We start from the raw sequence: 16996 nt of genomic DNA, 5'->3' as shown, positions 1-16996 counted from the left end.
ATGTGCACTGACCTACAGACAGCATTACTGCTCATGGCCAGATCTAACAGCTTTAACTAGCACTGATGTGTGTGTCTGTGCATGTGCATGTGTGTGCATGCCAAAATCTACCAATGTATAGCATTCACAGCCTACTGGTAAACTCAAGCTGCAAGCAAACATTTTACTGTAACATGCATACCGAAGCTACACTAATAAGAAAGCATGATTTCAATGGAAATGCAGCACGTTAATCAGAGTATAAGAGAAAATGTTTAATGTATGTAACACTGTAATCTGAGTAATGTATTATAATGGTAGACTCGTGATCTACCCATCGAGAGTACAGTGACTGAGGAAAGCTTAATTCATACAGTAACAGACAGCAGAGACTAATCTTCACTGCTGATGTAGTGTAATCAGACTGATTCATTAATCACTGCTAATCCTGCACTAAGAACGGACACAATGTGAGGACAGAGAAACAGGAAAGAACCGGCTAGGGTGACAACAGGAAGTTGATGACTGTGCCAGTGTGTCAATAAACCTTTTAATCCATCTATCTGTTGCACTGTAAACCCCAATAAGGTAGCAGAATTTTACACATAAATTTTGCACTACACAATCATGTTTATTGTAAACAAACTGAATTATTGGCTAAACCAACTCATTCAATTAGGTTGCATAAACATCATGTTAAAGGGGTCAAGATCATTATTTTGTGTATTTTGTTACAGAATATGTTGACAAGCTTTAATGTTAAAAAAAAACAATTTTTTTTTCAAATACTGTACATTATTGTAGGTCCTCAATGCCCTGCCTCTCTCAAACGCGTCGTTGGCCATCTGACCCAATGCATTGTGATTGGCTGAACACCGCAAGCACTTGTCGGAAAGGTAACGTCCCTTTTAATTGTTGCGAGCTTTATCTTTCAAAATAAATGTAAAGACAGTTAATAATGTCCTTAGTTTTAGCATCAGTTCAAGCCTGAATGGGGAACAGAGTCACATGACAGACACAGTGATGAAGCTCATGTGTGTTTGCAGAACACAAGCCACGGACGGTTAAGACAGCTGACTCCACTGTCATGTGACCCTGTCTCTCTCTCTCTCTATCACACACACATGCGCAAAACTCTGCATTTGAACAGTCAGTAGCAAATGTATAAACTAATAACAAAACATACTTACAGAAGCTGATTCAGATATGCCAGATTGTTGTAAAGTCAGAATTACCTCCTCTCCTAGGTTCATGAAATGGTCGTCCATAAAATGCTTTGCTGTTCTGTTGTAAGTAATCTTAAAGATTCCTAAATGCATCTACTTTCAGAAGGCCACATAAAGTGCTTTTGCTTTCACCTAGATACACACAGCATCTCCCCGACATGACTGCTTCAACACTATCTGTGGTTACTGAAACCACACCTTCCTTTGCGTGAACATTTGGGCAGCAATACGCAAATATTTCCACATAGTGACGTAAACATGGGGGCGTGTTTGAATAAGTCATTTTAGGGAGGCGGGGCAGAGACTTATCTAAAGAATATCTCTTTTGATTTGAGACTTTAGTCTTTGCAGCTTTACAGATCTTTTTTACGCACCAATAGCTTGTTACACTCCAAAGAGAAATAAATAAAATAATTATATGCATTATATGACCCCCTTAAACTCGTATTATATAACTCCTATTAACAGTAGTGATCGACCGATATTGATTTTTTATAACCGATACCGATACCGATTATTTGCATGTTTATGTACCCGATAACCGATATGCAGATCCGATATTTATTTACTGTTATACTTCTGTTTCTGACAATTATTACAACACAAATGAGCTGAAAAAAAAACATTTTATTTATAACAATCACTCCTTCCTTGCATACAAAAAAAACTTTATATTTATACACAAATAAATAGAGGGGTCTGAGTCCAAAAAATTTAAGTGCACTGTGCAAGTGCAAGTGTCTTTGTTTTAAAATAAAAGCTTTGATGAGGTAAAAAAATAAAAACGGGTAAAAAAATAAAGCACAAAAATGATTCTAACATATTGGTGGGGGCGGGAGGGCTATTTAGGAGTGCATAGCTATTTAGTAGTGTAACTTAATACTCCCAGTTAAGCAGAACTAGGTTTTAGTGTAGAAAACAGAGTCTTTCAGCATTCTGCCCTGTAAGCCTGCTTGCTTCCTTCAAAAATTTCATGCAGTGGCCGTGCATGAGGCTTCCTGATCATCAACCCAGTCAGGTGCTGAGCAATATGAACGAACTTTTATCCCGAGACTATATAAAATTAAACAGCACTTGTCAGTTGGCATTTTATGATCTAGATTCAATCTAACGTTAGATCATGAAATGCCAACTGACAAAGTGCTGTTTGACTATAATTTAATCAACCGCGATCGCGCATGGAGATAATAAATAATTAATTTCCACAAAGCGGTATATGTATATGTGTATTAGCGAAATAATTGTTATGTAGTAAATGATAATATAATCTAGTGTGTTTAAACAAGATAATCTTGTCAAAAGTTTCATTCAGTGGCATTGCTTGAGGCTTCCTGATCATCAACCCAGGTGCTGAGCAATATGAACGAACTTTTTTTCCCGAGACTATATAAAGTTAAACAGCACTTGTCAGTTGGCATTTTATGATCTAAATTTAATCTAATGTTTAATCATGAAATGCCAACTGACAAAGTGCTGTTTGATTATAACTTAATCAACCGCGATCGCGCATGGAGATAATAAATAATTAATTTCCACAAAGCGGTAGGCTATATTTATATGTGTATTAGCGAAATATTTGTTATGTAGTAAATTAAAATATAATCTAGGGTGTTTAAACAAGATAATCTTGTCAAAAGTTTCATTCAGTGGCCGTGCTTAAGCCTCCAGATCATCCGTCAGTTGCTAAGCAATATGAACAAACTTTCTCTTCTAGACTAATGGTGAGCAAATTCAACAGATAGAGAATTAAATTCAACGCTTTTCAGAATCAGAATCAGAATCAGAATGAGCTTTATTGTCAGGTATGTTTACACATAGCGTACGAGGAATTTGTTTTCGTGACAGAAGCTCCGCAGTACAACAGAATAACAGCGACAGAACATAAAACACATAATAAAAGAATAAAAAAAACATTTTTTTTTATTTTCAACATGCACTCATTCATGTCTGTTTTATTTAATTCATTTAAAGATACGTCTTTATTGGAGCAGGACATGACGAACACTACGTAACTCGATGAGTTCGTCTCAATTGTTTAGAAACAAGCTGCATAAATTAACTATATCAGGAATTTATGTCTCAGATCTCATTTGTGCATGTCTGTTATGTTAAATAAAGTTGATTAATTAAAGCAAACCAAGTAGAACATATACTTTACCTGTGCACTGAGTGGTTGTTGACTGATCACCTCAGACGCCCGGGCTGCAATGGCGGAAATCTCAAAACGGCCACAAGATGGCGCCGTAAATCGGCGAATCCGATATTACAAAACCGATACCCGATTATGGAAAAATGCTTAAATATCGGGAAAAATATCGGTAAACCGATACATCGGTCGATCACTAATTAACAGCCCATCGAAACTGCATCAAAACAGAAACTCCCTTCATAACAGTGCATTAATCACTAACACATCTCTCCCTATACACAAAATAACACTTAATTTCAACATTTATTCTATTTATACAATCTAATGCAAAGCAGAAGAAAGAAATCTGCTGCAACTCATTCAGTGCAAGTATAGTTTTTTTTCTTTTCTTTGAAACACAAGGAACTTTCAATAACATTTGAGTGAAATTAAGTAATTTCATGTTATTAGAAATTAGAGAAAAAGCCCAAATAAATAAAGATAGTTTAAATAGAATACTGTAAATCTCTGTGGCAGAGGAGTAGATATTATAAAATGTGACTGTCATTATATTTTTTATTTATATAAATTAAATTTCATTTTTAAATCAGTATATTTTTTATTGTCTTCCATACTCAGTATAAGCATAACACGAGCCACAGTCACAGCAATCTTTTTTCAGTCGATTTGTCTGTGGTTGATAGTGACTACCTCACTATTTTTGTGTTTAGTCTTGCCTCAGTGGCACAGCATTTTTGAAGACGCCATTAATTTGCTTTTCACTGCCAGAGAAGAAACCACATTATATCTTAAAGGTCAGTTTCTAAAATCTGACAAGAAAGTGAAGAGATATGATGGGAAAATCATACAAAGTTGTCTCAGCATCTACTTTACAATCAACAACAGCTTTATATTGCAGCCATTAAGCCCTTAAGATGGATCATTTTCAAACAGCACACACACACACGTGCTAGTGTGAGTGCAGATCACATGGGGCAAGAAGCGACGGACATTTATTCTCCACCCTGCAGTCACTCTACAAACATTCAACTCTCCTCTTTATCTCTGCATAGCATCTCATCTGGTCTCCTCACAGACTCATTTGAAATGCTTCATTTGGATTCATAATTAACAACCATGACAACCATGAAGGATTCCAAATCGTTTTAAAGACATTAGACACCATTAGAATCTGCCAAAGTCCACAGAAGAGTTCACTACGGATACCAAAAACAGAATTTTCTGATTTCATAGCTGACACAGCAAAACATCACTTCGTCACGTTCATCACGTTTGCAAGTCACCTCTTCCTTTTCCTTTTCAAAAAGTTACACAATATCTCCATTAAGCACCAAATGCATGACAATTTTCTGATTTAGCAGTGAAATTTACAGTGTCACTAACACGAAAACAGCAAAGACTTTTACAGTGTCAAATTTCTACTTTCAAACAAATGCTGTTCTTTTGACTTCCATTTATCACAAACTGTCTTTGTCATATTAGAATGATATCTGAAGGATCATGTGAGACTGAAGACTGGAGGAATATCATCACAGGAACAAATTACATTCTAAAATGTATAAAAATAGTAAACAGTTATATAAATTGTATTAACATTTCACAATATATACTTTAAAAAAAAAAACGACTTAAAAAGTTATTATGTTTTCTTTAGTAAAATTCTGATTGACATATATGTGAAAGAACTTTCTTAAACTATAAAGTACAATCTCAAAATTTCTCAAATGTTACTTACATGTTTGTTGGCAGGTACATTAGTGTAATTAAAGCTGAAATGAACTGTGTTAAATGAAATGAAAGCGTGTCAGTTGAGGTCAGGGGTAAAAATAGATCACACGCTTGGGAATCAAGCTCGAGATCTGGATCCATTTAAAACTAAAAGCCAAATAAGTTGCATGGACAGACTAAGATCACATCATTTTGTTCTAAAAAAACCAAACTTACTTTACTGACTTTCACCCAGCTGAACAGGGCATAGGGTATTTCTAGTTTGTGGTCATAATGTCAAATCTCAAACTATACTTCTAATCCTACAAAACCGTCTAGAGTATCTAAAATACACGTCTAAAAGAGAGAAAGTGTGTTTAGTGTCAGGTATGAGTGTGTCAGTCTGTAATCCAGGTCACTTTAATTGAATAACACAGATTATCTTCTCAGTCTCAGGGAAGCTACTGTAGACACAGCCTCTCACTCTCACATATCACTGTTGTCTTCGAGAGCAGACATACGAAACAGACTGTAAAACAAAAATACCAGCAGGCACATTCCCTGCCAGATCCCGAGCTAACCCCTTCTAACCTCTAGCTAGTCAATTTTGGATTAGTGGATGGAGAGAGGGGTAGAAACACCTCATTTCATTTACTTACACTGGCTTGCTGAGGGGTTGTGCTGTGGGACGGAGGCATGGTCCAGTCCTATGGGGTTGAAGGAGGGGACCCAGATGTAGAGGAACCCATCATTCATGTCATGGGTCTTCCAAGATGTTCCCCTCCCTGCACTGCATAAGACGTCACTAAGACCCCTTTCACAGGTCACTGCCTGTCCAGAAACAGGGCAAGCAGTGCGGGTGGGGCGTGAGAGGAGGAGCTACTGGTGTTTTCCCATTTCCCTCAAACAAATCAAGCTTATGGATCCACAGGACCAGCTGACAGGATGTGCTTGCCAACTACACATGTGAGATTAACCGCGCGTTGGGGTAACGGATCCATCCCGGGCATCCCAACTGAAACAGCCCCAGAGATATTGAGGCTGCATACACAGCACTAAATTTAGCCGATGGTATTCATAATTCATAAATGATGAATGCTGCAAATTCATGCCTGTCCTGAGAGACTCTGGACCTTATTCAACTCACATGTGTGCCTCTGAAAACGAGGAGGAGGAGCACAGTTCTTAAACATACATAGCTCTTCCTGCATCATTTAAACTCCTTCAAGCAGCTTAATGTAACGCCTTTTACATAACTTCCTGAGACACAAGAAATGCCCATGTTCTCTGTGGTCTGGCATTTAAAGAAGCAATGTCAAAGTTAAATGCAGAAGATGCAACAATAGCAGGGTCTTCATGTTGGTTGGGCTGCCTGGCTGCTGTATCTAATACAGACATTTAACTGAGGAGATTTATTCTCCGAGGACCACAAAGGATTTAAATGTCTCAAAGCCTGACAGACCTGTGTTTGGACAGCTATCACTCAAGAACAGTTGAATCACATTTCCATGCATCATGTGGGTGGGTGAGGTTAAGTCATGGGTGGAAGTAGGTTTTGCATATAATATTTCAGTAACTCTTTATATACAAGGCTCAATTTGCATTTAGTAGTTGAATGCTTAGATCTGGGGTCTCCAACCTTTTTTACACCACGGACCGGTTATGTTTTTGAAATATTTTTCTCATGGACCAGTTGGAGGGTGGGATTTACATATATAACAGGCTTCTTACTTCTTGTGGTTTAAAAATGCCTGAATGTTTAAAAATAATGTACAAATATTAAAAACAGTGTTTGATATTTTTGTGGAACAAAACAAGTTTCATAACAAGTAAAAAAAAAAAAAAAAGTAACAACGTGAAAGTCTTTACTGTTAATTTGGATCAGTTTAGGCCCCGTCCTAAATGGAACACTTCATATGCACTTGCGGTCTTACAATGGGCGCTGCATGCGTGTTCGTTAAGTTCATGAGACCGTGGGGTGTCCCATTCGTCAGTTTAGCATTCAGAAGGGTGCTCGCAAGTGCCCCTGTGCACTTCTGCCGAGCCCACACTGACTCAGAGGAAGACCGTGAGGGTTTAGGGTGCCATTTGGGACAGGGCCTTAATCTGTCCTGGCTGAATAAAAGTATTAATTTCTCTCAAAGAAATCTTATTGCATTATTCAACCTAACACATAATGTTATTATTCACAAACTTGAAATATAAAAGATAGTACATTTAGAAATTAATATAATGCTGTAACATTTTTATTAATTGTTAGTTTAATATAGTGCATTGACTAATGTTAACAATCTTGAGGTGAATTGGGCATTTGGATACATAAATGTAAACAGGACTTGTCTCTCTGCTTAGAAAATAACTAATATGGATGCAAAAACTAGACTTCATTTAACTTGAGATCTTGTTTGATGGCAAGCAATTGATGTGCTTCTTTGAGCACATTGTGAAATTGACCATTGCGTGTTTAATTGTGTCACCCTTCACCTGGGCAAATCCAATTAAGAGCACTGGAGGCTTGAAAAGAGGAGCAGGAAAACAACTCGAAATGGACTGACTGAACAAAAAACAGAGAACAAAACGTAAAAGTATTGTTATGTTTACCACAGGCTTTATTTTACTCATAAATCGACAAACTCCATTATAAAACCCCATATCAAAATCTCGAAGGACCCTGTGGCAAATTATACTTCTGTATTCTGACATCATAGTTCCCCCACTCTATTCAGAATAAAGGAAGTCTTTTTTTTGTTGTTGTTAGAACAGTCAATCCTGAACATCTGATTCTGAACAGGATTCTGGCACTGTCTGTCAGCTTTTTACACGGCTCTAACATCTCCACTTTGACAATCAACTCAATTCACATTTTCAGCCGTGCAACACACACAACGATTTTGAGTGAATAGGTTGAAATGTTTCGTGGTTTCGCTACGATAAAACATGCTGAACTCTCACTTTCACTGTACTGTATGTCAAATCTGCATGAAAAAGGAAGCTGAACAGTTTTGGAATTACATGAGGGTTAAGGTTACCTAAATACATTTAAAAAAAAAAAAAAAACATGACTGAAAGGGATGTGGATAATTTGAAGGACGTCTGAATTCCACTCCCATTCATGGCTCTTTGGATGGACCATTGCATTGGTAATCTACCGGTTCAGACAGGCCTGTTTACATTCCATCTTGCAGATTCATGAGTCCTGTGAGGATTGTGAAGGTTTTTATGTGCTATGCACAGTATGCAGGAAAAAAGCTCTACAGGTAATGCAACACTAACATCCTACATTCCTATTTACATTTTTTGAAATACTGTATGAATAGATATGCAGGGAAAATGTTACAGGTTCACTGTGGTCTAATATAATAAAGAACTAAATAAAATTAACAAAATGTGTTAGTGTTTTGTTAACTAAAAGTTAAGTTAGAAATGTTGCCTAGGTAACCAACTAAAATAAGTCGAAATATATATAAAAAAACAAATAACATAGCCAAAGCACATATCAAAATGACTGAAAATAAACTATAATTTCAAGTGAAAACTGAAAATAAATGCTAATTTGGATCTGGATTTCCATTTATCCAGTTATGGACTAGGGAAATTCATGTAGTCTCAATGCAAATGGATTAAGTAAATTTTACTTTTATTTTAAATTAAATTGGCTGCAATGAAATTAAGTTCATGATCTGTGTTGCACTCACTCACTTTTCAACAGGCAGCACAAAACATAATATATGTAAATAAAATGTAGCTTCTGGATAAGAATATGATCCCTGCAAAGAGAGCGCTGCTTCCTGATAAAAGTGTCTCCAGTCTTGTGTTCTCTCTCAGGATCCAGCTGTCTGCCAAAGCAGGCCAATCCATGCAGATGGGAACGCAATCTGTCTTAATGGCTCGCTTCTAATCACCATATTAGAATAGATTTTGTCTGGACCTGCTTTACACATCGCCAACATTTGTCATGTTTTTCAAATAAGCGAGCAGGATGTCAGTAAATGCCATTTGCTATCCTAGAATATGACAAGCTCATAAAAGAGCAAATACACTCATTCACTGTAAAGTTACCTGAATCTCAAAAATATACCACCACAATAAACACAACACTTCATGACTCTTTAAATGAGTTAAAAAATATGATAATAATTAAATATCAGCACTGCACGTGATTGGTAACACTATTATTTTTTTTATTTTTATTTTTTTAGGTATCATGCACTACCATGATCTTTCAATCTTCTTCTAACTTCTTCAGGATCATGAACACCCATAATAGTGAACTTACTAACATTATTTCTGGGTGGAATGGATGCTTCAAATTATAGCAACTCAGCTCTTCAAATGAAAAAAAAAAAACTATTTATCTTGACAATCATATAGAAATACTCAATCCTTTCCTTTCAAAAGCTTGGTGAATATCCCTGCCTGATGCTACTGCAAAACTCTTTACATCAAGCAGAAAGGAGTTCATGATCACTTCAAGAGAAACAAGATTAGACCATTTCCACAGGACGGTCAACATCCATTCAGTGTTGATGCAAATCATTTACAGATTCTGTCATCATTTGCATTCTCTACCCATCCTCATTCAGTTCACTCAGAATATAAAAGGATTGGGAATAGGCCCTTCTAACTATATTCTGCCTCCCTGCAGACGGCTCTGAAGATATGTAGCTTTCAAGTCATTGCTGATTTGAAAGAGATAAAGGCTATTTGATCTCTTCACTCTTCTTCTAACACTCAAGTGGGTTGGAGTCACTAAGTATTCTCACAGTAACCAACTCAACACTTCACAGACAATCAGGTCAGTGCTCCACAGCCACATAGTTTATGTACATTGATGCACGGACAAAAAAACAAACAAAAAAACATAGTTTATCACTTACAAAATCGCTCTTCTTCCTTCCTTCTTCTTAAGAAGTAACGATTCATCACAGGCTTGCAGCTTTCCTCAATGCAAGTGTTTGCTCAATGTTTCCCTCAAAATGTGTTTACTAGCTCCATGCCTTCTGGTGAGAGAAGAATTAGTCTCCAGATTGAGGGCTTTGGGGGTTGTTTATTTCCAAACCCTGTCCTCTAGAGATGTGATTAATTGGTTGGTGAAAACATATCCCTTTCCATAATTCCTGTGGTGAGGCCTGGCCTGTGTACACACGCTGAGACGACCAAGGCTATTTTAGAACATTTAATCTGAAGGCTAATATGAAAGTCATTGAACACTGACCGCTCTAATAGTTTGGAGTACAGAGCACTAAAGTAACGACGTTTTGCCGTTTCATCTGGCCATGTCATTTAGCAGCTCCAACAGAGAGGCTTGAGTTTCTTCCCCACCTGTGCTTTCTGACACGAAATACTCAAGAAGCAGAGTGAAGCCTTTTAGAAAGCTTTCAGACAAAGAGAAAAAGTCAGCCATGTTTTCCTCTTAATATGAAGCTAAATAAAACCTTAATGAGCAAGGAGGACTAAACAGAGAAAGAGATCTGCTGTTCAAATTCATTCATATGGGGTTCAAAAGTCCGAGACCACTAGTAAAAACTGCTTCACCTTTTACAAATGATATAAAATTACAAACTATATTATCAGCACAACAACTGGAGTGAACGTTGAATTTAATTTCAAGATGAAAAAAAGTTTAATGTTTCAATATTATTTAAATGAATCAAAATGTAAAAAGTCCATGTTTCACATTTCTACAGCATTCTTATTCGTTTTGATAATATTATTGAATAATTAATACATGTTATTATTCCCAAGGTTCAACTTCTGAGATTTTATACCGTTTTATTCCGAGGCTGCGGAAGAATCACAGTGTCATCGTGACAGCATAAAGACTGACTAAGCACACAAGGCCATCTCAGTTCTTTTATAATATGAAAAATATCTTTCAGTTTTTGCTGTTTTCTGTTGATGCATGAACGTCACTAAACATTATTTGTAGCGCACCCACCATTCAATATTTGCAATAAACTTGCTTTTTTACTTTTGATATGAAAAGTCTTTCGAACATTATCATAATACAAACAATAAACAGCTTGTTTATGATGTCAATGAAACAGCCTGTAAACAATGTGTCATGTAATATTACATTCACCTCAGGAAATTCATTCAATCTCCACAAACTTGATAGTCAACCACAAAAGAATTACTCTAGAAAGGAGTATTCTGCTAAGAGCACTATATTACACATTCCCTAGATTCCTTACTTAACCTGTTGTCATATTTTTAATTAACCTCTTCATTATTTAATGTATGTTTGAATAAATCTGTCATGAAAACAAGTTATTATTACAGCCAGAATTTAAATAATTATATTTGAAAAAACAAACAAACAGTAGAAACAATTCTGTTATTAAGAGTTGCAAAACTTCCTTGTGTGCAATTTACATGTTTTGCAAAAACTCAGTTTTTATCGAGTGTGTTGATTATTAAATACATCTGATTTATTGATTTATAAAATTTATTTTTTAGTGTCAGTTTTTGGCCAAGTGCATCTTGAAAATTTAAGTTTCGGTTTTGGCCCAGAATTTCATTTCAACACATCACTAATGAATGATGCCAATAATCTATTTTCTATATACATACATGCATAAATAAACAGTTTGAATGTTACAGGTGAATTTATGTATCATAACACGAAAATTTCAAATACAAAAGACAAAAAAAAAGAGAGAAAAAAGTATACCAAGTTATAACTATCAGAATCAAGCTCAGAGACTCACAACCAATGGATCTGAATGATTAATTGGTTATTATACAGTACAAGACAGTTAACTGCACATTTCAAAGTGACATAACAATTAACAGTACAAGAAGAAAAAGGCACATCGTAAAGAGTTAAATCTTTTAACTTTAAACGACTTTAAATTGACTTTAAATTAGTGCTAGATAACAGCAAAAGCTGTCTAAATCTTAAACTGGGTCAAAATATTGGACAATTAAATATCAAATACCTGGCACTAGAAAAGAATCTTGCATAATACGATCACGATGCAATAATTATATAAAAATGTGTTATTTAAGTCGCCACACAGATAACATCTGTTTTTTCTGCAGTTTATTGTATTTAATAACACGGGAACTGACCAATAAGGCTAGAACATGATTCATTTTTTTTTAAATATGTATTTTATAATTCTAAATACGGCATTCCATTATTTAATTTCTACACTTTTCAGGATATTTCATTGAACAAAAGGAAATTACGCTGTGCATTTTTTAAGTATGGTGACAACGACAGAAAGCCACACATAAATCCAGGTGGACTCATAGTGGAATGACTGCTGAAGACTCCAGCATGTCATGGTCAATAGACTGCAGTTCTGATGCACTGATGACAAAAGGCCCCTGTCTTTATCTCAATACACAGAGAGATCACAAAGCCTGAGCTATCAAGGATTACAAAGGATGCGTGATGTGGAGTCTGTAAGCAGACTAATTCACCTCACAAATGCACTGTAATCTCGGCTTTCAACGGAAGATGACAAGGGGCCGGAATAAAAGACTTTCCGTATGCTTCAGTACATGCACAATCTCACTCACACACCTCTTTTATAATACAAAATACCACAGAGTTGATCGCAAGCTTTGTTCTAGTTCACTGCAGTTCAGAATAAAATCTCTCTAGAAATGAATGTGCAGTGCTCAAGTCTAAACAGCAAAATCAAGCAAAACAAATGGCCTATCACTGGCATACTGACCATTAAAATTTGATTAAGTCAAACAGGCGTCCTGTTGCATTATGCAAGGTCTTTATTAATTTTCATATGGCTCTACATATTAAACATTGAGACTAACGAATTAAATTAATAAGAAAAAACGAACACTTCAAGGTTCAGCTTGTTAACATTAGTTAATGCATTATTAGTCATATAAATCAACAAAAAAAATTGAACAGCAATTATGGTAACAATTTTCAACATTGTTTAACTTTAGTTTCTTATTACATTTGTTACGAGTATTAACTAATGTTTGTTAATTTTGGTTATTAAAAATACAATACTGCTGTCAGTCGATTAAAAAAAATTATCAATTTTTTTTCTGAAATTAATCACGATTAATTGCACCTAACATTACATTTTACAAATATACTTTTATACTGCAATCATTTCACATGCAATCTACAAAAATTAGAAATGAATGCTTTTCATATCTGATAGTCTTTACCTTTTTTGACACGCTTCAGATCTTTAAGTCTCTAATAAAAAAAAGACAGAAGCAGCAGTTGAGAGTGGGCTGGCCAACCCTAGCTCCGCCCCTATGTTAATTATGTGAAATATTTTTAATGCTTTTAAACTGAAAAAATCACTCACTAATTTTGACAGCAAAAATATACAAATGTGATTGATTTTTCGTTAGCTCAGGTTCACCAAATAATATTAACAAATATTTTCCAGATAACTAGTAAATGGTCAATTTAACCTTTACTAAGATTAAAAAATGCTTTAGGAGTATTTTTCATTTTTAGTTCATAATGTAATTGGCATTATGTTAACAAATGAACCCTTATAGTATTACAGTAATTACAGCAATTATAAATCCAGGTTATTGTTAATTATGAAATATACTATTGTTAATTCACGTTCTTTCATTATACATTATCAAATGTATATTAGTATAGAAAATGACGTTAACAAAAATAATAATAAATGCTAATCTAACTATTAAGTTTTACCAAGATCATTTCAATGTTTATTTGGATTTGTAATAATGTCTCAGAATGTCCTATAACAACACTTAATATCAAGGATTTTTTTTCTCTGTTTCTCCTGAGATTGACAGGACACATCGCTACAATCCGCTGCTCTGCTCCCGCTCTCAGAAATGTGGGACAGGAACACAACAGAGGTCCTCATCAACTCTCTGTTTGTGTCCCCGCCTCGCCCTCTCTCTCTTTCTCTCTGATTATCTCAGGTCTCTGACGGTAGTAAACACTGTGGCTTCCCTCACTCACGCTGCACGAGCGGAGGAGAGGAACTAGAGGTGAGATGTGTGTGTGCGTGTGTGTGTATGCACAGAGGAGGAGGAGTGCTACGCTACAGCACTGTATTCTCCAGTGTCTTCTATTGCTGAATCAGACTTTACCCAAAGCAGAGGTGACATGGCTGCAATGAGACAGGTCTTCAAACAACAAAAAGGAAGAAACATTGCTGGAAATACATTGCTGTTAATGTTGTTTTCCTCTAAAGTAAATATATATATATATATATAGAATTTGACTTCTTTGCATGATTTACCAGTCCATTGATTGTTGACTGGAAGGAAACAGTCGAAATTAAGAAACCAGAGAGAATGCTATATTTCACCAGAAGATAAAGTTATGCCATTTCAATTAAAAGTAATGAACTCAAATAAATTAATAAATAAATCACTCACGGTAAGATCAGTATCATGCCGACTTTAAAGATTAAAAGTCAATTATTAAAACCGTACAAACCCTTTTACATCGACATCCCTGAAGTTGGCAGTTAGATAAAGTTAATCAATAACAGCAATTTAGACATTGTTTTAGAAAACCATTTAGGTCTGGTAACATTCTAGTACGTAACGCCCACTCTTTGCAATCCACTTCATCCCTGATGGATAAAATCAAGTCACGCCCTACATTTTTTTCTTGTTAAAAATCTTTTTTCAGATGGACATACGTTGTCAAGTGAGATTCATTACCAATGCAGAATCACAGAGAACTGCATTACAAATCAATTAATTCTTAATAATGAAAACATATCAATTAACGTATTTTAAATTGCTTATCACAGAAGCTAAAATACTCAAATGAAACATTTCTTTTTTTGTTTTCAGCTATCCTTCAGTTCAGCAATTTAACAGTTTGCATCGAGTTAACTGGTTTAGAAAAGCTCTTAGGACAAGATGTCACAATAAAGTGTCATTGACATGATAACAGTGTCACATCCGGGAAGTAGAAAGGGTTGCACATGCAGTTTTACATCGTCACTATGATAATGTATCAGTCAGATGGGAGTCAGCATTCACTCAAAGCAATCATAAACTAATTAAAAAATGCTTTTCATATCTAATAATCTTATAAACAGAACTGTCTGACTTGTAAAAGATGATGTGCAGTTCTGATTAAACAAAATGGAAGCACAAAACATTTTTTGTTCTCATTTTTACAGCGTCAAATTAATATTTATATAGTCGTCTGCAAGACACTGTTCTGAAACAGAAGATTCCTTTCTAATTTTCACAAAGAGACTATCACAACCGTCTGCACTTCCAGCTCAATTCCTCTGTCTGTGGTCAGCATATATTCAGCAACATAATGACTGACAGAGCAGTCTGAATCTTGCTTGCATCTTAATAACGGCTGATTGCACATTATCAGTTTAACACACTCACACAGAGAATCTTCTCTCACACTCACCAGGAAAGACTGAGGACTGCTGAAGTGCCGCCAATATAACCTCTGAATTATTCTCTCACATCCAGCTCTCAGCGGCCCCTGCGACTGTGCTGGCGACGGTGCACTAAAAATGATCAATTCTCGGTCTAGTAGCTTCCATTTGGAGAACAGCCATCTAATTGGCAATTAAAGCAGATAAGAAATGCCTGTTGTACTCCACACTCAGTATAGGCACGGAGCTGCCCAGTAAGACCAGTTCAGGATAGCTGAATTTAACCACATTGTTCTATTCCTCAGGCCGGACCGTTTCATGGCATTCCTGTCTAGCTGGGGATACTGAGAAATCCTTCAAGCACAGTAGAATCAATCCAGTCATTGAGGATTAGATTTACAGACGCAGAAGGAAAAGCAATCTGGTGTGTGTTACAGAACCAGTCCCACAGGTCAGTGCTATGTAATGTATCCCAGTAATATAACCCCAAATAACATGCTGCTGAGGGATTCAGAAATTCAGACAAACTCTAAATCATCTTCTATTACCTAAAGTCTGTGTTGAAATCAGTAGTATTTTGTGATATAACTCCTTATATACAGTACTAGTGACATAAAGCCAACCAAAACATCAATTCCAAACAACGAACGAAACATTTGTGGTTTTATCATGACATGTAATGGTTTTCTGATTTTTTTAAAAATCAGACCAATTATGAATTATAAATGGTGGGAATTGTGAAAAAAAAAAAAAAAAAAAAAAACGAACTGATATCTGAAAAAAAAAAAAACCCTACTAAAACCAGCCTAAACTGGTTGGGCGGTCTTAGCTGGTCTTCAAGCCTGGTCAGAGCAGGTTCAGCAGGCTGGTTTTAGATGGGCTTTGAACATGTCTTTATTTGGGCAGGCAGGGATGGGACAGGTGTTAAAAAAACAGATGAGAGAACATTTTAAACTGCCCCATCAGTAAATAGATGATATGTAAATAAATAAAAAGTATGGTCTACTAGTTCAGATAAGCTAATAACCAGCTAACACCCAGTTTAGAGCAGCTACAGTAACTCAAAAACACAACCATCAGTTTAGTGTGAGAGAGAGCATTCAGACTCAATTATTTACTGGAATAAAACCAGCTGCAGATATCCCTTCACATCTTCTTGTTGAATTGCTTGTATTGATTGCCTTGTTTTATTCAGTTGGCTTAAGTTTAAAAAAAGGGTAAAGATCTGAAGTGCAAAAACTTTTACTCAAGTACTCAAATCTATCATGCTCCCCATAGAAATCAATGAGTGATTAGGCTACAGTATAACCGTGATTTGTTTCCCCAATGATAACCGGGAGATGTTGCATCGTTAACTCTTGGTATTGGTTATCTTGCATTTAAAAAAGGTACATTTTTTTTTATTACTAAAACATGCTACGTAATTCATGGTAAAGAAAGGGTCAGTTGTCTAGTCGTCACAAAATGATGTATTTAAATTACATTCAAATAATCTCACTGTTAAATGCCAACAGCTATTTGTTTACTAACGTCATCACATCGTAACAGATGCAGTGTTAAAAATAAAAGCTATAAAAACATAACTCCATATC

At 35.7% G+C, this 16996-nt stretch overlaps 1 protein-coding gene across 4 annotated transcripts in view; it reads right to left on the bottom strand.

Annotated features, from left to right (window-relative positions):
- LOC113074853 (calcium/calmodulin-dependent protein kinase kinase 1-like) overlaps positions 1-16996 on the bottom strand; it is a 72660-nt gene that overhangs the window by 54607 nt on the left and 1057 nt on the right. The window contains exon 1 of one of the 4 annotated variants that reach the window (XM_026247593.1): positions 9939-10676. The exons of 2 other annotated variants lie outside the window; for them this stretch is intronic. The gene's annotated coding sequence lies outside the window, so the exon portion shown is untranslated. Of the gene's footprint in view, positions 1-5720; positions 6701-9938; positions 10677-16996 lie in introns of those variants that run through there. One more of the 4 variants, XM_026247588.1, reaches the window with a different exon arrangement.

Source organism: Carassius auratus, chromosome 5 (genome assembly GCF_003368295.1).
Source record: "Carassius auratus strain Wakin chromosome 5, ASM336829v1, whole genome shotgun sequence".
NCBI classification, from domain to species: domain Eukaryota; kingdom Metazoa; phylum Chordata; class Actinopteri; order Cypriniformes; family Cyprinidae; genus Carassius; species Carassius auratus.
This window is presented reverse-complemented; position numbering and strand designations above follow the sequence as displayed.